Source organism: Procambarus clarkii, chromosome 12 (genome assembly GCF_040958095.1).
Source record: "Procambarus clarkii isolate CNS0578487 chromosome 12, FALCON_Pclarkii_2.0, whole genome shotgun sequence".
NCBI lineage: Eukaryota > Metazoa > Arthropoda > Malacostraca > Decapoda > Cambaridae > Procambarus > Procambarus clarkii.
In genome coordinates this window covers 45,440,630-45,468,533 of record NC_091161.1, presented here as the reverse complement: position 1 = coordinate 45,468,533, position 27,904 = coordinate 45,440,630, and the positions used below count along the sequence as shown (strand labels likewise).

Below are 27,904 nucleotides of genomic sequence, written 5' to 3'. Positions count from 1 at the left end.
GCATTATCTGAATAGCAATGTGAAGATTAGGGAAGACACTCTTATCTCGATACAGAACAATAAATTTGAGTTGATATGATCACGTTGAGATTAGTTACTATTACCAGACTTGATAGTAACGTTCAACAAACCAGAAGTGCTTTAATGCAGCTGCTGGCCATCAACAGCTGTATGAAGGGAAATTAGTCTGTACATTTCGCCAAATTTTTCACACTTCTTAGATCGTTAATGTTGGTGGCGGCACCGTAACAAATAAATAAAAATAAAATAAAATAAAATGTTTATTTAGGTAAAAATATATACATAGAAATTGAGTAACATGTTGGATATCTAGATAGAGCTACTACTTACTATGCCTAAAGCCACTAATACACACAGCGTTATGGGCAAGATATGGAAACAAACTTAGACTGAAACTTAAAACTAATTGAGATCAAAGCATAAATTGAATTGGAAAAAGGGGGGGGAATTATAATAATTACATGATGGATGGAACACACAAATATTGCATTTAAAGGAAATAAATCCATGTTTGCTGATGATGCTAAGATAGTAGGGAAGATAAGAAACTTAGATGATAGTCATGCCCTTCAAAAAGACCTGGACAAAATAAGTTCATGGAGCGCCACTTGGCAAATGGAATTTAATGTGAATAAATGCCATGTTATGGAATGTAGAATAGGAGAACATAGACCCACACAACCCTATAAATTATGTGAGAAATCTTCATAGAATTCTGATAAAGAAAGAGATCTAGGGGGTGGTTCTAGATAGAAAACTATCACCTGAGGACCATATTAAGGACATTGTGCAAGTAGCCTATGCTACACTTTCTAACTTTAGAATTGCTTTTAAATACATGGATGACAAAATACTAAAGAAATTGTTCACGACCTTTATTAGACCAAAGCTGGAATGTACAGCTGTTATTTTGTGCCCATATCTTAAGAAGCATATCAACAAACTGGAAAAGGTGCAGACATGCCATTAAGTGGCTCCTAGAACTAAAGGACAAGAGCTACGAGGAGAGGTTAGGGGCATTAAATATGCCAAAACTAAAAGATAGAAAAAAAGAGGCGATATAATAACTACATACAAAATAGTAACAGGAATCTATAAAATTGATAGGGAAGAATTCCTGAGGCCTGGAACTTCACGAACAAGAGGTCATAAATTTTAACTAACGAAAACAAAGCTGCTGGAGAAATATAAGAAAATTCACTTTCGCAAACAGTGGTAGACGGTTGGAACAAGTTAGGTGAGAAGGTGGTGGAAGCCAAACGATCAGAAATTTCAAAGCATTATATGACAGTGCTGGAGAAGGAGACACCACGAGTGTAGCTCTCATCCTGTAACTAGACTTTGGTAGTTACACTAATAACTGAAGATAAAAAAGCCTGCTTATATTCAGTAGATTATGTACATGTACCTGAAGTTCCATGTTTGTTTTTTTGTCCACAACCCACCCACTGTATTGTATGTTAAGGAAAACTTAGTGGGCTCGTGCTGTATCTTGATTTTGCTTCATATTATCTAACTGTTGTTTCATCTCTAGTATCTGCTCATTTTGCTTACGGTAATTTTCATTTAACTGATTACAAAGAGCAAGCAATTGGTCAAGCTTTTCAGTTTGTGCCTGTAAATGCTCTTGTTGGAGATCAGGCAATGCAATATTTGCACCTTCATTAGAATAATTACTGAAAAATCTAAATAACTTTTCTGTCTTTGATGATACAATCCAGTGTTTGGTATTGTCTTGCTTGAATTTATAAGTACTGGTATTCATTAAAGTAACTTTATCAATATGTTGTGATAATTTGCTCACTACCAATGATTCCTTAGGCTTCCTATTACTAACATTATACATTCCCACAGCATGTTTTCTTTTAAACCATGGAAAGCACGTCAAGATTTAGAAGATAATTTGCTAGTGCAGGCTTTTTTTAAACAATTCAACTTCCTTTTCATTTGATGATGGAGCTTTTACTAATGTAACAATGAAAGCCCAAATTGTGCAGATAAAACAAAGAAGAGTACATTGACAAGGACTGGATAAGAAAGTGGTTCCTGGATAAAGGTATCATTATATCCAAGGTCGCCCAACATCCAGACTACAGTCTTCATAAATGATTGTGGAATCGATTTAAAGGCACTATTATCTTGTAAGAGCAAATGAAAGATCAGGGCAAAGAGTATATCACCATTCCAATGTACATCAAACCTTTGAGGTAACATTTTATGAAATCCCACGTACTGATTGTGAAAACTGAACACTGTGGCAATTTATTGATGATTTGAATGAGTTGAATCCATGCCATAAGAAGAGCCAGTATACCACACTGCCAAATTGGTACCTGGAAATTAAAAATATACATTTATACAAATAAATATGCTGTATAGTTATTTGTTTAAGGGTATTTTAGCTTGTAACATTTCTTCATTATAGTATAAATAAAAGTGGAAATTTTGATCAATTAAATGTCTTTAAAAATGTAATGATTTAATTATAGAATTAGAATATTTCAGTTTATTGAAGATGATGCAAGTTGTAGATCTAAATGTTGTTGATTATTCACTTGAATATTCAGGATTCCTTCCTGATGCCAAGATCTCTCAGCCACAACTAATCCCAGGCTAAAACACTGGCTGCCTGTCCCCTTCCCCCCAACACAATGAATTATTATTATAAAATCACCTCGCTCATAGCAGCATTACTTCATGTGGCTAACACAAGTTTTCCTTTCTACCTTTTACAAATTATTTTGAAATTATATTTACCCTATACAATACAGTACATTACTGGTAATGTGATTCTGATCAATGGATTGTTCTATAGATAGAAGTATGGCTTAGAAATTAGGAATCGATTCTCACCAACTATGGCTAATTTTTTGCGTAAAGTTGGACATACAGTATAGAAATTGGTACTTTATTTCCCTGTAATCTCCATATGTTTTTTCTATAGCTTTGAAATATAAATTTTCTTTGGAATCATTATTTTTTTTTTTTGTAGATTCCAGGAAGCAAACCCCTTTATCAGCCTTTACCCCCACACCCAAATTATGATGACTAAATTTGTTGACATGATTTTATTGTAATTTTTTTTCGGGTAGTGTGCCTTGGTGGCTCCTTGCTGCTAGCCACCTGGATAGCCATGTAGCTTCACAAGTACCATGTCACACCAGGCTCTTGTGATTCATAGAAAATTTTTCATAGACCAGAGGAAACAAAACCTGGTCAATTCAAAGAGGCACAGGGTGCAGGGAATGCTAGATCTCCAAAAGTAAAAACTAGAAAAGTAGTGCATCAAAAAGACAACATCAAGACAAAATATTAGCAATCTTGACAACTAGAGTCATTACCTGTGCTAGTTACTCCCCCACCAGGTGCCAGCCCCAGGAGCTCAGGGTTTCCCTTGGGTAAACTGATCATTAAATCCAGTATTAATGTACCTGGTGAAGACCTGCCCAATACTGCTTATTGTGTCACTATCACTCTTGTGCTTCAGGTGTTTCTTTATCATAAACATTTGTTCTGTATTTCTGATTTAAAGTTATGTACATATACTGAAAGTAAGGAAGTAAAAGACGGGTTTCGATAGCTGGTACTCCAGTATACGGCTTAGAAGTTTGTGCCCCTTACACGATTATATTTGAGTTATCGCGCACGTTATTTTTCATGCCCCTTACTCATTTTACTTGCCGCCCTCCATGAAGGTAGTACTGTTCTTGCTTTCCCTATACTATCATCCTAACTACTTTTTGTATCCTATTTTATATGTACAGGTACTTTTGCCTAAATAAAAAATAGAATAGGTGTGTAACTACTATGGGTAACAACCTACCTACTGTGTTTTTTGTTGTCAGGGTTGATAATATTTTCCTTGTCGTTGCATGTTTTGGTGCAATCTACCATTCTGGTGGATATTTCTCTTGTTGGTTTAGATGATCTAGCCTCCCTTGCCTGTTTTGAGTGCTTAACTATCAGTGACTACCAGGGAGTGAGATCTAACTCTTTATGTCCTGCCTCCAAGCCATTTATATGATTGGATTAGGTTTTGGCCTCTGGTAGGTTATCTATGGCTCTGAAGGACCTGGTGTGACATGATACATGTAGAGCTATACAACCGACAAGCACCAAAGGGCCACCCAGGGGCCCACTACAGTAGAAAGACATTTTATTACATTTACCGCTGAACTTTTGTTCAATATAACTTTATAATACTGTATAGTGATTTTTGTCAACCCATTTCGCTGCAAAGAGTTGTAGGTGCTACAATTTGGCCGTGATAGAAGGCAGAAGTGGAATTAATGTATAAACATTTAATTCAGCAAATGCAAAAACAAAAAATAAAGAAATTAAAGAAAAAATAAATTAGATATTCTTACCATTTTGATGCCAAGCATGAAATCACAGTAGGAGGTTGGGATGAGCAACATGGCTGTTAACACTATGCACAGGAGTCGTACAAAAATGAAATTGCTATGAAGATAATGCCACTTCAGCTGTCAAAATAATAATAACAATAAAAAAATTATAAATAATACTGTAATAAATAAATACTAATAATAATGAATTTGGAAGGATTTGTACAAATAAAAACCATCTTGCTTGTAAATAATATAAATAAATAGATACCATAACATAATATACTAAGCTCCTATTGGCTTAGCTCGAGACCCCCGTGTAAGGGCAAGAGCATCTAAGCCATACACTAGAGTACAAACTATCAAAACCCGGCCATTACTGCATAAAACATAAAGGTACACTAGGGTCTGGTCTTAATCCTTTTTGTCAATCATCTCACACTTGTACACACAGAAATCACAATAGCGTGATGTATCGAATGAACAAATCCACAAGGGCTGTGATGAGGGAAGGCAGCATCTGGGATCATCCCGGGCGTAAGTTCGAACCCTCATTATGGCCCTCGTGGATTTGTTCATCCCACACCTGTCTTTGAACAGGTACACACCCTCCTCACTCCTAGAGGCCAAACAAAATTAGGTATACAAACAAGGAAAATAATAACGTTTAGAATTACAATGGAGTTTTAATTTCAGGTCTGAAAGTTACTTTATAAAAAACTATTACAAGAGTATTTGTATCACAGATTATGTATTACTGTACTTGGATTACTGGTCCCACAAATACCCGGACTTAATCCATTACGATACTTTGAAATGTTCTCACAAAATTGAACGCTTTTTACTGCTAGTTGGACAGGGGCATGAGGCAATAGAAAATACGCCCAACCATTTCTGGCCCGCCCAAGATTCTCGATTATGAGCCGAGAACAAACCCCAACTGTACAACCCAGACTTCTGTTCTACAAGTTCATACAGAATGGCACTGGCTAATCCAAATAATTTTCAGATCATAGAGCAATGATATTCTTAAGCTAATTATGTTTGGATTACCCTGTAGATCACATTAGAAGTCAGAGTATTTAAATATATCACTATACATATATTTAAATCTTTGTTAATGTACTGCACTAAATTAGTTACAGATTGACTAAATATAAGTAATATTGAATATGTTAACTAACTGCAGTTTAAATTACCTTCATTGCCTGTTTATTTCCAAGAAGACTTGTAGGACCAGTGAAAAAAGCAGAAAGCTATGACTTATATGAGATGGAGTTGGATTCCACTCAGAAGCTTCATTTGTTGATCTTATAGTCAGAGATTCAGTTGTGTCCTCTGTTGTGTTTGCCGCCTTGACCTCTGACAAAACTGTGGAGACTTCAGAACTGCATCACAGAACGTTTCTTCTGACATATTGTATTTGTCTGTTATATGCTTCCAGTTCCTAAAAAAAGAATGAATATCTGTATTGATACATCTTCACTATAAGAAAGAATCTGTTTGTATAAATTTGGAGGCCAGACACTTGAGGCACGTTTCACCCAACTTTGCAGGAGGGTATGGTCTGGGGTATAGGACGGGCATAGGCTAATCTTGGTATTCCATTTACCTGGGCCTAGGAGACTCGAAGGAGAATCGGTGTATGTCTACGTTAAATGCTTAATGAAATATTAAGATATATTACCCATGTAATTTTTATTGAGTCAAGTGTGATATATCTGATGTTAATCCCCTAGTTTTTAGTAATAATGATCTTATATCATATTATATCAAGGCGTTTATATTTTCTAAGAGACCCATACAGTTGGTTACCTAATTGATCTTTCATTATTAAGATAATTGTAATTTCTGCTTTGGTTTGCTATGACATTTGTTTTTGTATTTCAGATATGCATTAGTATAAGTCAAGTAAAACTTGATATAGTAGTCAAATCTCTCCTAATCCTCATCCCAATCATTACACATTGAAACTTGTGGAGAATCTACACTTTATCTGACAAAAAAGGATTGGCTCTTAGTTTTAGATAAACCAAAGATGAATCAGAACACCCTCTGTGATGAGACATCCCAGGATGGTGCAGTAATTCGTCTACTGTTTTTTTGTTTTCCAACAAAGCTATGAACAGATTCATTAGTAAAAGAGGGTTCACAAATTATAAAACAACATATCTTATGAATGGCATCCTAAATCCCCATTTTTGTATCTGGGTCTGCTATATGAACCAGCTTCATCATCATTTCCCATATTGCAAACAATGCTATCTTTACATTCACTTGCCAAATGGCGTGTGCTACAGAAACCTTCACATGGCCCAGAATGCTACTCCAATCAGCACACTTTTTTGCATGTACAGTGCATTTTGTGAACTAATTCAGATATTTATTTATTAAAATATTATTAACAATAGCTGATAAGAAATGGAAAAGTATCTGTTTTTCAACAATACCAAGGAGAAGACTCCCAATACCCCAGAAACTATGTTGCAGATGAACAACTGCTCCGAGAAGGAAGAAAACTAAAAGATTTTGCATGTTCAGAGGCTGAGGTGCTGGAGAACTACTGAGGGGTCCCTGCCAGAAAAATATATTTTAACTCATCCTGCACAAAACTATTTGAAAGATAACAAAATAATATCAAGTAGCTAATTTACTAAATTAAATGTAAGAGAACTTAGGAGAGTAAAGAACCACAATTCTGTGACAGCTTAAGTATGAAGTAACCCCTTATCTCGTTTACATTTGTCCTCAACTTGTACGCATTATTTTCAGGTAAATTGATTAATTAAGACAGCCGGGTTGTAAAATAAGGCAAGGCCTGTCTCCATTCAGTCTTTCCAATTATTGTGTAATATATAGAAAATTTATACAGTGCAATATGTGGTGAAATTTACATAAGCTTTGACAGAAGCAATTTTGAATCAAGTGAAAGAAAATAATGCACTTTAGATAATAAAAATGATCACTTAAATTATATACAACACAAGGTTTCAGTAAATGTGACATAAGATAACTTACTTGACATTTATCATAAAGCTGACAAGGATGACAACTGAGATAGCCTTAAGTGCAAAAAGTACTGTAAACAGGAGCCTGGCATATGATCCCCACTTATACTGGATCCATGCCTCAGTTAGGGAATGTTGAAGAAGATCTAAGCATCTGTGCTGTACCATGATTCTCACAGGATGCTCTTGCTTCCATACCAGTGTATCTGATATCAACTCTTTAGCAGAGGCTAGCACTTTCCAAGTTTTAGGATCAAACGGACTTGTTTGGCTAGTGCCTAAATCATTTTTACCTGTAAAGACATAAAAATAAATATTCAGTATTGTACTCCATTAACCTTCAGATAATAATAATCTACTATTACTCATTACACTGTAAGTAGTTCAATGGGTTCATGCTTGTTGAGCATGAACCCATTGCTCCTTGTTCGTGTTACATCTGACCTTTTGAAGAAAGTGTCTGGATTGACGTCGTCCAAATTGTTTAGTATTTTGAAGGTTTCTACGAGAGCCACCCTGTCATGCCTGGTCTGCAGTGTTGTTAGCCCAGTGACCCTCAACTGTTCCTGATACGAGAGATGACTAATCTCTAGTATGATTTTTGTTGCCTGGTGTTGCACCTTCTCCAGAGCAGCTGTCTTTCTGGAAGATAAAGTCTCCATGCCTCGATGCCATAATCCAGGTGGGGGTGCACCAGAGACACATACAATTGAACAACTACTTTCTTTTCCTTGAAGGTAAAGGTATGCTTGATTATTCCCAAGGTTTGGTTTGCTTTTTTTTTACTGCCGCTCCCACTTGTTGTGCAACTTTTAGTGAATGATGGATTCTGATAAAAGGTCCTGTTCTTCATATATCTGCTGTAAGGTAGTATTGTCAATTTGGTAGTTGTGACGTGGATTGCTATGCCCCCACATTCAAGGTCTTGTATTTATCAACATTAAAGAGCATTTGTCAGTCATCTGACCATTTAAATAAATAAATAAAATAATTTATTTAGGTAAGGTACATACATACAATAAATTTTTACAAAGATTGGTTGACTTATAGGTAGAGCTAGTACATACAATGCCTAAAGCCACTATTACGCAAAGCGTTTCGGGCATGATAAACTTAAATGACAAGCTTAATACTAATTGACCATAATGAGTAGAATGAAAACAAGAAATGAAAACATAGATGAAAAAGCAGCACAAATACAATTAAGTCGACAAACAGCGCTCATTAAAGAAAAACAGACATTGGTTGACAATAGAAGGGTAAGGTAGGTTACAGGGAATTTATTAGGTATAGCTTCGTTTTTAACTTAAACTGGTTGAGAGAGGTACAGTCTTTAACATGGTTGGGAAGGTCATTCCACATTCTGGGCCCCTTGATTTGTAGAGCATTTCTAGTTTGATTAAGTCGTACTCTAGGAATATCAAAACTGTATTTATTTCTGGTGTGGTGCTCATGGGTTCTGTTACAACCTTCTATGAAGCTTTTGAGATCAGGATTGGCATTATAGTTTAGCGTTTTATATATGTATAATACACATGAGAGAATGTGCAGTGACTTAATGTCTAACATATTCAGAGATTTGAGTAGGGGTACCGAGTGATGTCTAGGGCCAGAGTTGGATATTGTCCTAATAGCTTTGTGTTGAGTAATTAGAGGACGTAAGTGATTTTGGGTAGTAGAGCCCCAAGCACAAATACCATAGTTGAGATATGGATAGATAAGGGAGTAATAGAGAGTCACCAGGGCAGGGCGTGGTACATAATATCTGATCTTAGAAAGAATGCCCACAGTTTTTGAAACTTTTTTTGATATATTTAGAATGTGTCCCTGGAAATTCAGCTTGTGGTCAATGAGAATGCAAAGGAATTTGCCATCTAATTTGTTACAAATTTGGGTATTGTTTATTTTGAGATTTATTTGACTAGAGGATTTATTGCCAAACAGAATATAGAAAGTTTTGTCAATGTAAGGGTGAGTTTGTTGGCAGTTAGCCAAAGATGGACTTTATTTAGCTCAGTATTTACTGTGGCATTTAGAGCAAGGGGGTCAGGACTGGAGTAAATGAAGGTTGTGTCGTCAGCAAATAGAATTGGTTTGAGGTGTTGGGAGGCATTTGGAAGGTCATTAATGTAGATGAGAAAGAGGAGAGGGCCAAGTATGCTGCCCTGAGGAACACCAATGTTGATGGGTAGGTGGGAGAATTTGTATTATTCACAGAAACATATTGGAGCCTGTCAGTAAGGTTGGATTTGAGGTATTGTAGGGAGTGTCCTCTGACTCCATAATGATGTAATTTAAGAAGAAGGTTTTGGTGGTTGACAGTATCAAAAGCTTTACGCAGGTCCACAAATAACCCAACAGGGAACTCCTTTTTATCAAGAGCTGTATGAATCGAGTTAAGCATACTAATAAGTGCATCGTTAGTGCTTTTTTGGGTCTGAAGCCATATTGGCAAGGGCTAAGTATATTGAGTTTGGCTAGATATGAGTAAAGCTGCTTAATTTGTGGAGTTCATGCAGATTTCTTTGTAAGGTCTCGATATCACTTTCACTTCCCACTTTACCATAGATCTTGGTGTCATCTGCAAATTTGATGATGTGGTTTGTAATATTCTCATCTAAGTTATTGATGTATATGACAAAAAGAGTTGGCCCCAAAATGGACCCCTGTGGGACCCCCACTTAGCACATTTTCTCAGTCAGATTCATTCCCATTTAGCATGACCCTTTGTTTTCTATGTTTTAACCATTGTTTTATCCATTCCAGTATTCTTCCATTTATTCCATGTGCCTGTAATTTCCTTGCCAGTCTCTCGTGTGGTACCGTGACAAGAGCTTTAGCAAAGTCCATGTAAGCTACATCTACCCGAAGTCCTTTGTCTGACTAGCCAGTTACCGTTTCCAGAAAAGTAAGCAGGTTAGTAAGGCAGGATCTGTTCAACAAACCCATGCTGCGTTGATTCACATGTATGCGTAAGTATCCACTTGGAAAATGAAACGAAAGTTCCGAATGTCTTCATGTTTCAACACATTTATCAAGGAAATACAGAAGGATGACATAATGGTTTAGGATTATATACCTAACTATATATGGTGTGTGTGTAATTACCTAAGTGTAGTTACAGAATGAGAGCTACGCTCATGGTGTCCCGTCTTCCTAGCACTCTTCGTCATATAACACTTTGGAATTACTACCGGTTTTGGCCTCCACCACCACCTCATCTAACTTGTTCCAACAGTCTACCATTCTGTTTGTGAAAGTGAATTTTCTTGTATTTCTTCAGCAGCTTTGTGTAGTTAGGTTTTAAACCAACTTTTAAACTCTGTATATATGTGTGTTTATGTATGTATGTACAGTAACTTAACTTAATTAACAGTCTCCGTGGTGCAGTGGTAAGACACTCGCCTGGCGTTACGCGAGCGCTATGTCATGGGTTCGTATCCTGGCCAAGGAGGATTTACTGGGCGCAATTCCTTAACTGTAGCCTCTGTTTAACACAACAGTAAAATGTGTACTTGGATGAAAAAACGATTCTTCGCGGCGGGGATCGTATTCCAGGGACCTGCCCGAAACGCTACGCGTACTAGTGGCTGTACAAGAATGTAACAACTCTTGTATATATCTAAAAAAAAAAAAAAAAAAAAAAAAAAAAAAAAAAAAAAAAAAAAAGTATATACATATATATGCTGCAAAGCTGAGTGCTGTACCACTGGGCCACCACACTACAAACCCCCTTCCACCCCTCTTTCTAATTTCTCTCTCCTCATTCCATTCCCATCTAATTCCCCTTTCCCCCTACCCCCAATAATTATGTCTGAGGTAGTTTTAAGTAATACATCCGCAGGCAAAGACAACTTACATAAGATATGGATAGACGAGTGAATAGCAAAGTACAGGGTATAGTGTTAGCTGGATCAAGAAAATTCTTCAGTGCTACATACAGTATTTTAATGCCTATTAATTGTAAACTGTATTTGTTTTATTACTGTATAGTGCAGACAAGTAAACAATGATTTATAAATAGTATTACCTTCAGTGATGCAATAATTATCCTCAAATATTCTGAAATCATAGTAGGTTGAACTGGTTGTGGTGTCAGATGCTGAAGTACAATTATCCATCACTTTCAAAGCAAGGAATGGGTAAAGTTTTATAAGATCTCTGAAGTTAGGACATGGAACTCCTTCATGCTTTTTGGTGCCACCAAATCCTGCTGCCCACCACTTACTCTCCACAATGGCTTCCACACCTGTCCTATAATTAAGATAACTTCTATCATACCTGTAATTCTTTAGTACAATATTATATCCCATAATATTATAAACTGAATTATGCATTGGATTTTTAAGTAATACAATATTTCAGTATTTTAAATTATTTTAATACTGTACTGTATTTTTGTAAAGATTTTGTAATTTTCTAAGCAATTAAAGGAAACAATTACATAAAAAAAACATTGAATGTAATTAAATGCCCTTTCTGAAGTAACCCAGGTGGCTCCCTGATGCTATTTTACTGAGATGGCTCCATACATCAGTCTCGGAGATTCTATTTAGCTTACCAGGGACCAGAGCCAGAATTTGGCTCCATTCCCTTCATGGAAGCACAGGTAGCAAGTGACAATCACCACCACACTGGAAAAAGCATCCAAGAAGTTAGCGAAGCTTTACAGACAACTGGATGGTTCACAGAAAATAGAACCTCAAAACTGCCAAACAATTCTGCAATTGATTCACACAAGAACAACTCAAACTAGCTTGAAACCTCTTAGAAACCTAGTACCAATAACCCCCACCAAGGATTCCGGCCCCAGCTGTCAACCGGCTCTCCTAGTCAGTTTGGGAGGTGGTGAACAACCTAACAATGAACCAATGAACCTGGAGGGAGGGGAAGGAAATCGTAGAGCCATTGGATATCCTCAAGAAAGAGACATTTCATTACATTCAACACGGGGTTTCTGGAATGGGCCCCCCAAATGGCTCCCTGAAGCTAACTAACCACAAAGAACAAAACAAGACTTGCCAGGAAGGAGGAGAGGTGGAAGGCACTAGAATGAAGGGAACCCAGGCCGGGAGACACAGCCTAAAGCAACACGTGACTGACTTGGACTAGGAACACTGAATGGCTGCCAGAACCATGTTAGAACACCAAAACCTGAGCCCAAATATTAGCTCAGGACATGTTGGACAAAAAGGACATGAAGGACAAAAAAAACCTTCAAAATACTAAACAATTTGGACAATGTCAATCCCGACATGTTCTTCAAAAGGTCAGATGTAACATGAACGAGCAGCAACGGGTTTAATCTCAACAAGTCACAAGGTAGGACAGAAAACAGGTGGTGCTTTTTCACCCATAAGGTTGTATACCTGTGGAACTGCCTTCCCGCCGAAGCCGTAAACGCCAAAACTGCTGGGTTTTAAAAATGGATAGAAAAGATCATCAGGGCAAATGGGGGACCTTTGACAAGCCGCCAGCTTCCTGTCCTCGTAAAGGCCACTAGTATTAGTGGCCCTTAGGTAAATTCAGGTAAATGCACCAATGCCTCGACCAGTTCAGTTGAAAGGCATCGAATGTGAGAGCCTTGTGATTGGAGCCACATAGGAAGGAAGAAGGTGGTTCCACCCAGATGTAAAGAGGTCCACCCCAGCGCAAATGAACATCTCATGAAGCCAATGGAATGATGTGTTGCTGACAGTCTACTCTGTGGAAATGGGATGGAAGTGAGATAGCCCATCTATAAGAATATTAGACACACCCTGCATATGAACTGCACAGAGAACCATACTCTGAGAAGCCAGCTCCACAGGGCAATGGATCAAAACGACTTGCCTCGGTTCAGACAATGAACCACCTTGTAGTAGTCGGAGTGAAGCAGAGTCTTCCGCAGGGCATGCCACACAACTGCAAACTCGTGCACAGTGCTATGCGCCTGAAGAAATGGGCATGACCACCATCTCTGGGCAGTCTGGTGAGCACTGATCATGAAGCCCCCAACCCAGACACAAGGCATCCATAAAGATAAGTGCAAAGGATGGCTAGCACTAAGCTGAAAAGCGGAGGGACCCTTTGTGAAGGTGGACTCAAAGAGCACTACAAGTAGTGTCACCTACATTAGTGACAGAACTGATCACTGGAAATGGCTGTGGGCTAGGGTTCCAGGCTTGGCTCACAACATCAAGTCGTTTGGCAGTTTCTATGTTTCATTATCTATGAATTTTACAACTGTCATTAAAGCTTTGCTGACTTTCTGGATGCTTTCCCAGTGAGAGGTGATGATAATAGCCCCTTACTCAATGTGCCTCTGTGAGGGGGTGGGGGGCCAGGTTTTGGCTCTGGTGCCCAATAGACAGTAGACAGTTGAAGTTACAAGAAAGTTAGACCAAACATGACTCCTGCAACTGATGTGACCTAGTAATGGGGAGCCATCTCAGGGAAACCACTGGACCTAATCCCATAAATTGCAATTTTTTTCATTTTCGGTCAAATATCTTACCAGGAATGTCCAAGTTGAATATTCAGTTAATTCAAATGGGGGTAGCCCCATATGATTTGGATTACTAAGCTTAGACAGTATAATATAAAATTATATTCATGCATTTACAAATTCTGTAAAAGAATGAGCCCTTAGAGTATCATTATATTATTCAACATTAAACTTCACTAACAGATATTACTAAGATATCTATATTTATTAGTCCAAAATTAATCAGGAACAGATAAGGAACTTACTTTTTTCTATCTTTGAGTGCTTTATGTGTGTAGGAGTGGAGATGCTCTTGCAGATCTTGTGGCATTTTGTCGATATTTCTATACGGCAATTTTTGTAGCAGAAGCTTAAAGACCTCATAATGGCCCTTAAGAAAAGCAATATCTAGAGCATATTTTTTACTCCTGTCTTGTTCTTTATAGAGTGACTTATCAGCATCAGTCAGTATTTCACAACACTCTGTATTTCCCTTAGCTGCAGCAGCGTGTAAGGCTGTAGAATTGCTATCATCTTTAGCACGTTTATTTGCACCATTCTTTATGAGTAGCCTGATTATGCTAGAGTGGCCATGATAAGCACCTATGTGCAAGGCTGTCTTACCATTTTTGTCTACAGCATTTACTTGAGCACCCTTCCAGAAAAGCATTTGGCATGCCTCCCTGGAACCTGCACGGGCTGCCATATGTAAGGGAGTCTCATTATCTTTGTTGGTGACATTTACATCAAACACACGCATTGCTAGAAGCTTTTCTAGAAATATTGGTTTAGAATTCTCTGCAGCAAGATGGAGAAGACATAACTTGTGTTGGGATTTAACTGAAGGTGATGCACCAGCATTCAAAAGTAAAACTGCACAGTTTTCACTGTGTTTCTTTACTGCAATGAAAAGAGCTGTAAAGCCATCATTATCTTTTTCATTTAATATGTCCTTTACTCTGTCAATAGTTAGCAAGTATTCCATGCATTCATCTGCCTTTTTTGCAACAGCCAAATGAAGAACACTGCGTTTAGCATTATTCTTGATACTAACTACAGCTCCATTCTCTATCAGTTCCTTTACACAATTTACTTTATTTTTTATGACAGCTTCCATTACTGGTGTGTTCCCAACATTGTTTTGTATGTCTGGAGGAGCACCTGTTTCAAGGAGTAAGTCAACAAACTTTTCAAATCCTAACTTTGCTGTTATGTGAAGTGCTGTATTGCCTACACCATCTTTGTAGTCGAGATTCATGTTGGCTTTAGCATCAACCATTTCTTTATAGCATCGATAATGACCTTTCCTTGCTGCCAACATAACAGGTGGAATATCTTGCCTGTCTTGAGTTCTACCAACAGAGTAAAAAGAAGCAAGCACCTTGCAACACTCATGATAACCACATTCAGCAGCATAGTGAAGTGGAAGGTATTTTTGGTTGTCTTTAATATTGGGATTAGCTCCTTTTTGTATCAGTAAATTCAAAGTGTCAAGTTCCCCTTTTTGAGCAGCGAAATGTAAAGGCGTCATTTGGTTCATATTTTTTATGTCTACTTTAGCTTGATGTTCCAACAAGACGGCACAAAAGTCAGTAAGACCCTCTCTTGCTGCAATATGGAGAGGGGTTTCTCTTTTCTTGTTCATAGCATTTACATCTGCTCCATGCTGTAGTAGGAGAGAAGGTATATTCTGAGCTCTGGTTTCTCTTTTGGAGTATTTCTCAGCCAAAATATGAAGCAGTGTTGACCCATCTTTTTCATTTATGTATTTAACATCTTCACCATCTTCTATTAATTTCTGACACAGCTGATAAACTTTTAGATTAACTGCTCTGACAAGTGCATTAGTTTCATTATTCCTCTTTCTGAAAGATAACATAAATTTAATGCTTTATCATTACTGTAATATTACAATTAATTTTCAAAATACAATAAATGTTTTCTCAGTTGAGATGAACATAAAAATCTAAAAAATAAATCAAACGAGATATGTTTTCATGTAAGTTTTAATTAAGTAATGTCACTCAAAGAAAGTAAATTAAAAGAATGAAAAAAGTCAATACAATATGGGCTGAAATTGATACCCAGAGTTACTGTAAATACTCTATACAGTTGAACACAACACAAGGTGATGACAATGACAGAGAAACAGACAGAAGTTTAGAGTAGACTTATTTGTAAATGAAATTTTGCTTGTAGGGGATTTATCAAAGCTAAACAGCATTTGAAAAGGTCCTTACAGGCAAAGTATTATCTATAAATCAAGTCTATCAAATCCAGAACTACTACTGTACTACTATTTTGGAACAGTTACGAAAGAATAACAATTAAAGCAAATTATCGTACAATATATACCTACCCATCAGTGTCGTCCATGGGAACCATGGGAACAGCTACATATGGTCCCTGGGAGAGCTGTGGCATTGGTCCCATCCTGAGCTGGTGTTGCTGCTTTCTACACAGTAAACACTCCTGAAAGATCCTCAAATTAGAGCCACCATCCTGTTTACATAGTCTGTATTACAAATTTAAAATACTTTAGTCTTCTTTGACCTTTATGGATGATTAATGATAAATTTAGCCTTAAAATTTCAAATTTCAAATGATATACAGTACTGTATATGTATTTTACTAATTTTCCTACTTTGCCAATATACATGTCACCTCTATACAGTAATTCTCAACATCATGTTTTTTTTTAATTTGTCTTAAAAACAAAGTTTCTGAATCAGCTATATCTTGCTATGAAAAGTAAATGACTTCAAATTATCTGTTGTTTATCTTTTATAATGTATCCATTACTGTTGACAGTTTTGTAACAATTACTACAGTATTTTCTGAACTGTATTTTGTATTTATTGAGCATCATGTTATAATTGGCCTTACCATTTTTTATTATACATTATATAGTTATAATGATTTCATCTTATGCAAGGACTTATTTATTAATAACTTTAAAGTTACAAGAAATAAATTCTGAAATATATATAGTTACTTATTGAAATATAGTAACTAAAGTAACTTGTATAGTAACTACTTAAATATAGTTAAACATTATAAATTCTTAATTATATATAGTTACATATTCAAATACTGTATAGTAACTATTAAATAGTACCTAAAATAATTTACATAAAGTAACTTATATAGTAACTATTTAAATATAGTTACAAGTAATAAATTCTTTAGTGTTACTTTTACAATTTAAAGATGAACTTTGATGATTTGCATCTTACTTAGTACTTAGTAAACGTACAGCTTTCCCATAACTCATATTTGTGCAGAGTGAATTTAAACCTTATAAACCTTAAACATTGGCTTGTATAATTAAGTGTTTGATAAGTTAGGGTATTTTAACTAAGCTATGCAACTACGTCTACTGCCCCAAGTGATTGATTGATAAAGATTAAGCCACCCAAAAGGTGGCACGGGCATGAATAGCCCGTAAGTGGTGGCCCTTTTGAGCCATTATCAGTATCAATAGACGATACTGGAGATCTGTGGAGGTGCGACTGCACCCTGCGTGACGGGAGATGTCTCCCGTTTGCCCCAAGTGGAACATATCACTTTATGTATGTCCTTTTGCAGGTGAGGTGTTCATGCTTGCATAGTGTTGTTGATATGATAATTGGAATGTACATTGTTATACCCTACATGCAAGTAAGTAATTATCAAAAGAGGGCACCAAACCGACCCTACATGCACGGTTTTGCTTTTTTTAATACTGTATTCAAAAGCATTTGGCAGTCTTCTGACATTTGAGTCTATATAGATCTCTTTGTAATGTATTCTTTGTTCTTTGTGACATTTCCTGTCACCTCTCCAAAGGCCTAATATTCTTCGTCGTGCTTAATTATGGTATTACACAGTTGGTAAAAATCATATAGCTTTATTAGTCACATCATAGTGACGAATTATGATGCCTCGCCACCAAAATTATTGTGTTACAACAAAATTTGTTAAAATTTATTAGCCATCCACCTTGCACATTATCACCTGGATAAGATATGAATTATCTTTGGAAGTAAGTACACACTGCTGCAAATACACACATGATGTTTGTTTACATCAACAACTGAAGACCTAGGAATATGGACTATTTTGGGCACAGATATTTCATCAAATTACTTCAGCATGTTAGGGCCGCATGAACATCAATTGTGCTGGTGAAGAGGTACACACTGTCAGTAGGCTCCCATTACTACCTAGAAGTCTCCTAAGTGCTTTGTCTCATGACCATGTGCAGTTATGTGATTTATTCCATAATTGGACCAGTACCCTTGTAATTTGACGCAAACAAAACTGTAATTAGGTCACCACAAAAGTAAATAGCTTTGCTTAAGGAACGTTAAGGACCAATTCCTGAACCTTTTAGCCTATGTGACTAAATCTTTCCGCCAGCTCAAACAGGATGAATATACAAGAGTTTATAAAAAAAACAAATTAATCTAATTGGTCAAGTACATAATTGGTACATAGTTTTTTATTTGTTAATCATGCACCGGACATGAAGCACCCAACAACAACAGTGACCATGAAAGGAGTCACGTTAAACGTTTTATGACCAGAGGATGTGCTGATGAGTACTTCTTCACAGCCAGTGGTACTTCAACCACAAGTTTGTACCTTCTTCACAACCAGAGGTTGAGTACAGGGGTAGGATGGGTGGCGGAAAACTAAGTTAGGATGGGGCGAGAGGTTGATCAAGATATAGTGGCCTGCCCAGTCATATTGTATTGTTGCTCCTGTAATGAGGCTTTCGTGTTGTGAAAGTAGGACATCCCAACGGCGCGAGAGGTTCCCATCGTCCCATTGTTCGCGTGAAGATGTGCATTTAATTATGTAACTAGCTCAACAAGATTGTAACTTGCTTAGCTAAATGAATTGTGGGGCTCAGTCCCTGAGCCCATTATGTGCCTCTGTAACACTTTCCACTACCGCCCACAGGATGGGTATGGGGTGCATAATAAATGAACTAAAATAAAACGTTGGTAGGCCCAGCAAGGTGTTAATGATGATGGCAGGTCCCGTTGTTTGCAATGCTAGGGCCAATGCTGAGCTAATATTGTTACTTTTGCTTTAAGAACCGGTTCGGTGGCCTTTTCCTACATGAAGCCCTGGAGCACTGAAGCTTATATCAGTGCTTGCTTACAATTTCTTTGCATTTAAATAATTAGTGTTTTTATAGATGTAAATCAGTGTGCGTGGGTGGACCCCTGGGGTTATCAGGGTAAAGGGCACTCAAACGCAGTCTTGGGGAAGTCAGTCTGGCAGCGGATGTCAACTGGTGCCTATATAGCCAGACTTGGGACGCTGCCAGCCTGAGGTCGGTGACGCTGCTGTTGTAGACCTTGCTACAATGGAGCCTGAAGGGGTGATATGAGAGGTTCGCAACTTCGCTTAGTGGTAGTCTGGCCGAAGTTGTGTAGAAAAGAATTAGGCGAGATGCTGGAGCAGTAGCAATGTCCATTCCACATGCTTCCTGTACGTTATTGATGATCTATCAATCATATAAATATATAAATAAACAAACTAGACCCTTTATAGTACCATTCCCGTTTATATGAACTGTATTTATTGCGTGTGTAGCCCTGTGTCTTGTTCATTAAATTAATATTCGTTATTTTGGCGTTTTTCCCCAATGCATAATTCCCCTTAATATTTAACACATACATAGTTCTGTATCCACATCTGAGATATTTGTTTCGTATTTTTTTTTAAGGAAGCGTCAAGCCATTACGATTATATGACACTGGGAAGGGGTCAGGATATGGATTTGGGGTGGGACGGGGGGAAAGGAATGGTGCTCAACCACTTGGACGGTCGGGGATTGAACACCGACCTGCATGAAGCGAGACCGTCGCTCTACCGTCCAGCCCAAGTGGTTGGGTTTTTGTTTTTCAAAAACAAAAAATATTTGTTTCGTAATAACTGCACGTAGTAAATCCAAATCAAAAATATAAACAAACACAATCTTAAATTTCAAAAACATTCTTCCTAGCAATCTACACAAGATGTATACATATATACATACATATACAACTAATGTATATTGTTAGGAAGAATGTTTTTGAAATTTAAAATTTGAGTTCGTTTAAATATTTTAAACGATTTGTTTAAGATTTGTGAACACAAATATTATATATATACAGTATCCACTCAATTTAACGGCCTATATGGGGCTGTACCCTGGTCATTATTTCCGGAGTTCTGGTATTTCCGAAGTTAAGATGTCAGTAATTTTTCAAGTAACATTCAGGTAGGATATACTTTATACTGTATAACAAGTGGACCACACAACAAGTGAACCATATATACCAAACACCTCCTTCCCTCCCCTCCCTCATTATCTTCCATCCCCTCCCTCATTATCTTCCATCCCCTCCCTCATTATCTTCCATCCCCTCCCTCAATGTCTTCCATCCCCTCCCTCATTATCTTCCATCCCCTCCCTCAATGTCTTCCATCCCCTCCCTCATTATCTTCCATCCCCTCCCTCATTATCTTCCATCCCCTCCCTCAATGTCTTCCCTCCCCTCCCTCATTATCTTCCATCCCCTCCCTCATTATCTTCCATCCCCTCCCTCATTATCTTCCATCCCCTCCCTCATTATCTTCCATCCCCTCCCTCAGTGTCTTCCATCCCCTCCCTCATTATCTTCCATCCCCTCCCTCATTATCTTCCATCCCCTCCCTCAGTGTCTTCCATCCCCTCCCTCATTATCTTCCATCCCCTCCCTCATTATCTTCCATCCCCTCCCTCAGTGTCTTCCATCCCCTCCCTCATTATCTTCCATCCCCTCCCTCATTATCTTCCATCCCCTCCCTCATTATCTTCCATCCCCTCCCTCATTATCTTCCATCCCCTCCCTCAATGTCTTCCATCCCCTCCCTCATTATCTTCTATCCCCTCCCTCAATGTCTTCCATTCCCTCCCTCATTATCTTCCATCCCCTCCCTCATTATCTTCCATCCCCTCCCTCAATGTCTTCCATCCCCTCCCTCATTATCTTCCATCCCCTCCCTCAATGTCTTCCATCCCCTCCCTCATCATCTTCCATCCCCTCCCTCATTATCTTCCATCCCCCCCCTCAATGTCTTCCATCCCCTCCCTCATCATCTTCCATCCCCTCCCTCATTATCTTCCATCCCCTCCCTCAATGTCTTCCATCCCCTCCCTCATTATCTTCCATCCCCTCCCTCAATGTCTTCCATCCCCTCCCTCATTATCTTCCATCCCCTCCCTCAATGTCTTCCATCCCCTCCCTCATTATCTTCCATCCCCTCCCTTAGTGTCTTCCATCCCCTCCCTCATTATCTTCCATCCCCTCCCTCATTATCTTCCATCCCCTCCCTCAATGTCTTCCATCCCCTCCCTCATTATCTTCCATCCCCTCCCTCAATGCCTTCCATCCAATCCCTCATTATCTTCCATCCCCTCCCTCAATGCCTTCCATCCCCTCCCTCATTATCTTCCATCCCCTCCCTCATTATCTTCCACCCCCTCCCTCATTATCTTCCATCCCCTCCCTCATTATCTTCCATCCCCTCCCTCATTATCTTCCACCCCCTCCCTCATTATCTTCCACCCCTTCCCTCATTATCTTCCACCCCTCCCTCATTATCTTCCACCCCTTCCCTCATTATCTTCACCCCCTCCCTCATATCTTCCATCCTTCCCTCATTATCTTCCATCCCCTCCCCTCATTATCTTCCATCCCCTCCCTCATTATCTTCCATCCCTTCCCTCATTATCTTCCATCCCCTCCCTCATTATCTTCCATCCCTCCCTCATTATCTTCCATCCCCTCCCTCATTATCTTCCACCCCCTCCCTCATTATCTTCCACCCCTTCCCTCATTATCTTCCACCCCCTCCCTCATTATCTTCCATCCCCTCCCTCATTATCTTCCATCCCCTCCCTCATTATCTTCCATCCCTTCCCTCATTATCTTCCATCCCTTCCCTCAATGCCTTCCATCCCCTCCCTCATTATCTTCCATCCCCCTCCCTCATTATCTTCCATCCCCTCCCTCAATGTCTTCCATCCCCTCCCTCATTATCTTCCATCCCCTCCCTCAATGCCTTCCATCCCCTCCCTCATTATCTTCCATCCCCTCCCTCATTATCTTCCATCCCCTCCCTCATTATCTTCCATCCCCTCCCTCAATGCCTTCCATCCAATCCCTCATTATCTTCCATCCCCTCCCTCAATGTCTTCCATCCCCTCCCTCATTATCTTCCATCCCCTCCCTCATTATCTTCCATCCCCTCCCTCATTATCTTCCATCCCCTCCCTCAATGTCTTCCATCCCCTCCCTCATTATCTTCCATCCCCTCCCTCATTATCTTCCATCCCCCTCCCTCATTATCTTCCATCCCCTCCCTCATTATCTTCCATCCCCTCTCTCATTATCTTCCACCCCCTCCCTCATTATCTTCCACCCCCTCCCTCATTATCTTCCACCCCCTCCCTCATTATCTTCCATCCCTTCCCTCATTATCTTCCATCCCCTCCCTCATTATCTTCCACCCCCTCCCTCATTATCTTCCATCCCTTCCCTCATTATCTTCCATCCCCTCCCTCACTGCGTTCCTCATAACATGAGAACAGCAGGTGATGGAGGAGGGAGCTACTAATGGGGTCGAGGCCTGGCTACCCAGACATCTGTCAGCGCCTGCTCGCAGATGCCAGCTGTGCATAATTCATAAATAAAACTATATTTGTTTAATTAACAAATAGGAAACTATAAAACATGTTATTGATTAATAATGTATAGTTATATACGAAAATTAACATTTTGGCATAAATATTTTACAACTAAGATTACAAAATTTAATACAGTATGGGGTGAGAGGTTTGGCACCATCGCCTTGGTCAGCAATTCGAATTGCTGACCAGGCGGAGGGCAGATCTGCCCTCCGCCTTCCTTACCACCACTCCTCTCCCTGCCTCCCTCAACACCACCCCTCTCCCTGCCTCCTTCAACACCACCACTCTCCCTGCCTCCCTCAACACCACCACTCTCCCTGCCTCCCTCAACACCACCCCTCTCCCTGCCTCCTTCAACACCACCACTCTCCCTGCCTCCCTCAACACCACCCCTCTCCCTGCCTCCCTCAACACCACCACTCTCCCTGCCTCCCTCAACACCACCCCTCTCCCTGCCTCCTTCAACACCACCACTCTCCCTGCCTCCCTCAACACCACCCCTCACCCTGCCTCCCTCAACACCACCCCTCTCCCTGCCTCCTTCAACACCACCACTCTCCCTGCCTCCCTCAACACCACCCCTCTCCCTGCCTCCTTCAACACCACCACTCTCCCTGCCTCCCTCAACACCACCACTCTCCCTACCTCCCTCAACACCACCCCTATCCCTGCCTCCCTCAACACCACCCCTCTCCCTGCCTCCTTCAACACCACCACTCTCCCTGCCTCCCTCAACACCACCACTCTCCCTGCCTCCCTCAACACCACCACTCTCCCTGCCTCCCTCAACACCACTCCTCTCCCTGCCTCCCTCAACACCACCCCTCTCCCTACCTCCCTCAACACCACCCCTCTCCCTGCCTCCTTCAACACCACCACTCTCCCTGCCTCCCTCAACACCACCACTCTCCCTGCCTCCCTCCACACCACCCCTCTCCCTGCCTCCCTCAACACCACCCCTCTCCCTGCCCCCCTCAACACCACTCCTCTCCCTGCCTCCCTCAAAACCACTCCTCTCCCTCCCTCACTACCACCACCAATACTCTCCCTACCACCCTCACCACCACACCCAACACTCTCCCCCTCAATGCCTCCCTCCATCAATCACTGCCTCCCATTCCTCCCGCAAGGCCTTGGAGGTCGGTGGCCTGTTGCCACGTGAGGGGTTGCCGATGCCAAAACAAACTCAATACCGACCTTCGGTTATATCGACCGCCAGACTGGTATATGAGGGTCCAGATACCGATCTCCCAAACCAGTCGTTATTACCGGCAGATCGGTATAAAAGAGGCCGTTAAATTGAGTGGATACTGTATATATATATATATATATATATATATATATATATATATATATATATATATATAGGGGGTACCACCACTGGTGTAATTATAGGGACCCACAGCCTCAGAGAAGGGAACACAGAGCACTCAGGGAAAAACTTGACATTTAACTCTGAATACAAAAGAGTGTTCATATATATATACAATACCCTGTATATACAATATATATCACATATATATATACACAAAAGAGTGTATATATATATATATATATATATATATATATATATATATATATATATATATATATATATATATATATATATATATATATATATATATGAAGACGAGGACAGGAAGCCGGCGGCTTGTCGAAGGTCCCGTCATTTGCCTTGATGATCTTTTCAAGGTATATTTTGAAACGACACAGTTTTGGCAGTTACGGCTTCGGCGGGTAGACGGTTCCATGGGTTAATAACCCTGTGGGTGAAAAAGCATCTCCCGTTCTCAGTCCTACACATTGTGGCTTGTTTTCTTGTGTTACAAATGACCGTCTGCAGAAAATATCTGATCAACATCCTCCAAGTCATAAAAATATTTGTGTGTACGTCTGATACCATACTACTTGTGTAAAGGAGGAATTGTATATGTTTATCTCTCAGAATGTCCGGCAATTTGTTGATTGTTTGTGGTGTGTGTCAATATATATGTATGAACACGTACTGAACGGGGTGAGAATAGCTTGAGCTACCTCATCCCTTTGTGTGTATTTTATCTCAATGAACTTATTTCAATTTCAACATTTTTTTTTTTTTTTTTTTTTTTTTGAGATATATACAAGAGTTGTTACATTCTTGTACAGCCACTAGTACGCATAGCGTTTCGGGCAGGTCCCTGGAATACGATCCCCTGCCGCGAAGAATCGTTTTTTCATCCAAGTACACATTTTACTGTTGCGTTAAACAGAGGCTACAGTTAAGGAATTGCGCCCAGTAAATCCTCCCCGGCCAGGATACGAACCCATGACATCCTTTAACTTGTTCAGTATCGTTTCAATGTTTCAATGAGATCTTCCCTGTCATGCCGGGTTTACAGTGCTGCTGAGTTATATATACCGAAGGACATGTTGTATACTAAATGAGAGAATGTCTGTGCAGGACGCTTGGAGTTAGCCTTACTAGGGTAAATGCTTTAAGTAGTATGTCATGAAACGCAGCCCCTCCGCCCCCCCTGAAGTCTGAAATGGAAACGAAATAAATTCAGGCATGTACTCAGTTGTACTTGCAGGGGATAAGCTTCGGTCCTTTGGTCCCGCCTCTCAACTGTCAGTCTACAGGTGTTATTGAGCTATAATTGAGATATATATTATAGCTATATAATTTAGTTAATATAATAACTCAATTGAGTTACTGAGCAACTGTATATGGAGTCAGCTTCCACCCACATCACTTCCTAGTGTATTTCATTTATATACTACTCAAACACTGAAAAAGTTCATTCTAGTGTCTTTGTGGCTCATTTGGGCTCTCAGCATCCACCTGTGTCCGTGTAAGTACACACAGGGGGCTTGACGGCTGAGTGAACAGCGCTCGATATTCATAGTCCTAGGGTCCGGGGATCGATCCCCGGCAGAAGCGGAAAGAAATGGGTAGAGTTTCTTTCACCTTGATGCTCCTGTTCACCTAGCAGTAAATAGGTATCTGGGAGTAAGACAGCTGCTATGGGCTGCTTCCTGGGTGTGTGTGTGGAAAAAAAAAGTTGACTGACAGTTGAGAGGCGGGCCCAAAGAGCCAGAGCTCAACCCCCACAAGCACAACTAGATGAGTACACGTGGAAGCCTCATGGGCAGGACAGACATGGTAGGCGTGTTCTATCACCTCATGCACCTGTTCATTAAACGCCAGAAATTAGGGATGACAGAAGAGCAGTCACTGACACTCAAAGGCCAGAAGGCACGAGTATAAAGAACTTGTTTAGTACCGAGATATGTACGAACAGCACAAATCATCCACAGGTGGAAACTGAGTAACCAAATGAGCCACAGAGACGTTAGAAAGAATTTTTTCATTGCCAGCGTAGTTAACAGATGGAATGCACTAGGCAGTGATGTGGTGGAGGCTGACTCCATACACAGTTTCAAATGTAGATATGATAGAGCCCAGTAGGCTCAGGAATCTGTACACCAGTTGATTGACAGTTGAGAGACGGAACCAAAGTCAGAGCTCAACCCCCGCATGCACAATTAGGTGAGTACTAGACAGTGTCGCATTGTAATTTCCAGAATTAGGCTGAGATATCAATAACTATGGCAGGTGGCTACTGGTGATGAATCTCCCAATGGTGAACATTCTAATTGTAAACTAAATCAAATCAAATGTTTATTTAGGTAAGGTACATACATACAAGAGATTTTACAAAGAGTGATGGAATTATAGATAGAGCTAGTACATACAATGCCTAAAGCCACTATTACGCAAAGCGTTTCGGGCATGAAAAACTTAAATGACTAAAGCTTAATACTAATTGAGCATAATGAGTAGAATGAAAACGTGGAATGAAAACATAGCTGAAAAAGCAGCACAAATACAATTCTGTCGACAAACAGCGCTCTTTAAAAAAAACAGACATTGGTTGACAATAGAGGCAACTATTGACAACTATCTGAACAAGAGCTGGGACACACTAACAACACTATATCTGTAATTGGCCTGTTATCAATGATTTCAGACCAAATGGTATGAGGTACTTTGAGCTCTGTAACTACTTCATAGACACAGGAATACTGGAAGATATTCTTGTGTTCTACCCAGAGCTTGTCAGTACAGGCTAATGGGTTAGACACATCGCGTGACTCCATATATGACTAACCATCCTCTGAGAAGGGCATATTACTTAACTTATACCAAGTTTTAACTTCACACTTTGTAATTCTCCATATAGAATAGTGTAGCAGCATGTTACTGTGTATACTTAAGCTTGTTAATAATAAAAAAAACGATGGTCCACATCATTACTATAAGTACTCTCTAAACAGGAAGATGTTATGACTTAACTCTTGCTTTTTTTTCATACTAATAACTAAGAGTTGTGTTTGCCGGCTCTCTGCTTTACTAGTTTATTAAGGCTACTGCACGCAACAGCACACAGCCATCTCACATGACAGTTGAGAGGCGGGACCATAGAGCCAGAGCTCAACCCCCGCATACACAACTAGGTGAGTACATGCCCCTTATTTATATTTGTTATTTCCAGTTTATATTTCGCATGTTTTCCAAATAATTAAAAAAATTTCATAGCCTTTCGTCATTTTCTAAAATTCACTTCAAAATCTTCATTCACTGTTGTTATTTGCTACATGTACATGAATATAGAACGATGCTCTTACCTCTTTATATTACAGTAGAATGTATTACTGTACAATCCGCTGACTGCTACATTGTTCAGGAGGTTTAGCGTCGACATTCACCCCTTCCTCACGTGGTGTGACACGGAGTACAAGTGTCGGGGGATTCCTATAGGTCATGTGGCTTGTGCTGTACGATACTTTACTTCACCGCATCGGCAGATTCACTCAGAGAATTCAGCATATATTATTTTTAATTTTACTATTTTCAATAATATGAATACTATAATTGTATTTGGGCACATAAATCTCATATAGGTTACAATAAAAGCAATGATATTATTGGTACATATATATATTTGAACCATCGCATTGCTGTATTCTACCAATATATTCCTTGTCTGACGTACAGTTTTCGACTATTTTTCTCAGTACAGTAATACGTATATGCTTTTGGTGAAACGCTGGTTTGAACTCCATCTCCTGGGTCCCCTTCTTCCAGCCAGGGGTGGTACTCCCTTCCCTATTGTGTGTGTGTGTGTATATATATATATATATATATATATATATATATATATATATATATATATATATATATATATATATATATATATATATATATATATGTCGTACCTAGTAGCCAGAACGCACTTCTCAGCCTACTATGCAAGGCCCGATTTGCCTAATAAGCCAAGTTTTCATGAATTAATTGTTTTTCGACTAC

General features: G+C 39.4%; 1 pseudogene; it reads right to left on the bottom strand.

The window, feature by feature from the left end:
• Positions 1 to 265: 265 nt before the first annotated feature.
• LOC138349846 (transient receptor potential cation channel subfamily A member 1 homolog) lies at positions 266 to 27,350 on the bottom strand (annotated as a pseudogene).
• Between the last annotated feature and the right edge of the window lie 554 nt (positions 27,351 to 27,904).